Here is a 2,424-nt window from a genome sequence, read left to right on the forward strand (position 1 = left end):
GTGTGTGTGTGTGTGTGTGTGTGCGTGTGTGTGTGTGTGTGCATGTGGCAAGAAGATGTCTCAGAAAGACAGGAATACACACATCTGCTGATCTGAAGCCGAACTGGAGAGGAAGTGAAGTGTGTTTGAATCTGAACTGATCAGACAGACAACAAAGGAAAAAAGACACACAATCTAGTATGTTTTCAAACAGAAACAGAGGACAGGGATAAAAAGAGGAGAAAACAAAGGAAGTATTTATTAGCAGGAATGAACAGATGGTGAGGGACAGGGATGAGAAAAAGTCAATAGCCAAGTTTCCATCCACTTTTTGCACATTTCTGTTATCAACAAAGTGAAAGTGCATATAAAGTTTGCAGTATTTGCTGTCTCCTGCCTGTTTCCATCCGATTGGCCTTTAAAGATAAAAATATGTGCGTGATGATGTCATCCTTTAAAAATCTAATTGTCACATAAGTTCTGGTGTATCGCAAAAGAAATCTGCCCTTGAACCGTTTCCATCATAATTTTGTGTATATCGCAAATTGTTCCTTTAGTCTCTCGGACGTCCTCAAATCTTTGTAAAATGGAGAAAGTATTCATATCATTAAATGAAATTGATCAGCATAACATAACTTCCATAACTCCACATGGCCTACAAACATTGCTGCCACAGACTCCAACTAACATCACACATGTTCCAACTCAACTGATTACTAATCACAGACACCTGGACTCAATCACACTCTACAGTATATATACAGACTCTCATTCCACTCACTCAGTGTGAAGTATACACTGTGTTATTGTACCAGTCATTAACAATCTTTTTTGATCTTTCATTTAAATTGCGTATTTATCATAATATAAGCACTTTGCTATGCTATTGCGTCAAATGTGCATTCGCGTCAGCTACTGCACAGAGTTTTATCAATAACCTCCCAGAGTTATCAGCTATGATTGGATCACCGTCTTATCCCAAATGACTTGATCAAGCGACTGAATGCTTAGAGTAAACGTTCCAGTACACATGAGATAAGGTAGCTCCACTTAAAAGAAAAATAACTATAGAGAAAATGCTAGCACCCTGGTATAACCATCACACACGCACCTTAAAACAGACCACTCCACAATAAGAACGTAAATGGCGTCAAACCAAATTGGTAATATTTCTCCCCCAAATTGAAGATAACAAAAATAATCCATCCATCCATCCATACCGCTTATCATTCAGGGTCGCGGGGAACTTGGAGTCTATCCCAGGAGGCATGGGGCACAAGCGGGGTACACCCTGGACGGAGTGCCAATCCATCACAGGGCACAATCACATACACATTCACACACCCGTTCATACACTACAGACGGTTTGGACATGCCAATCAGCCTGCCATGCATGGGTTTGGACTGGGGGAGGAAACCTATAGATCATACTATTTTTCTTGATAGTTTAGAAAATGTTGTTGGTATTAAGGGAACGGTCCTCTCCTGGCTCAGGTCTTATTTGACCGATCATTATCAGTTCGTAGATGTAAATGGCGACTTCTCCACACATACCGAGGTTAACTTTGGTGTTCCACAACGTTCTGCTTTAGGCCCACTGCTTTTTGCTTTATATATGCTACCTCTAGGTCAAATTATTCGTAAAAATGGAATCAGAAATATTTCTAAGATAAGAAATATATTGTCACTACATGATGCAGAAATATTAGTTCATGCTTTCATCACCTCTAGACTAGATTACTGTAATGCCTTACTGTCTGGATGTTCCAGTAGGAGCATAAACAAACTCCAGTTAGTCCAGAATGCAGCTGCAAGAGTCCTTATCAGAACCAGAAGATACGACCACATCACCCCGATCTTATCCACACTGCATTGGCTCCCAGTGAAATTTCACACAGATTATAAAATACTATTATTGACCTATAAAGCACTGAATGTTCTCGTGCCACAGTACCTGAGAGAACTTTTGGTCTTATACATACTTCCACACATACCACACATACTTCCATCAAAAGGTGCAGGCTGTTTGTTGGTACCTGGAATAGTGAAGGCTACAGCAGGGGGAAGAGCTTTCTCTTATAGAGCCCCACAGTTATGGAACAGTCTTCCAATTAGTGTTCGGGACTCAGACACAGTGTCCGTGTTTAAGTCCAGGCTGAAAATATATTTGTTTACTCAAGATTTTTGTGAATAATTTTTTTCTTAGGTAAAGGAGCAGATCTAGAGGCTCACAGGTACAGAGTGTTGTGGTGAACTGGGATGTTTGGACGCTATAGTAGGTAGTTTACTACTTTAACTAACGCTGTCTCTGTGCTATGATGAGGTCTAAATCCTGACTGATACATTTCATGAATGTTCTTCCTATGTAAGTACGAGCAGAGCTGCTGTGTACAACCTTTTCTAATATCTTGGAGGTGGTCCTGTTCCTAGTTAATGCAATTTGTT

The sequence above is a fragment of the Ictalurus punctatus genome, chromosome 4 (assembly GCF_001660625.3).
Source record: "Ictalurus punctatus breed USDA103 chromosome 4, Coco_2.0, whole genome shotgun sequence".
NCBI lineage: Eukaryota > Metazoa > Chordata > Actinopteri > Siluriformes > Ictaluridae > Ictalurus > Ictalurus punctatus.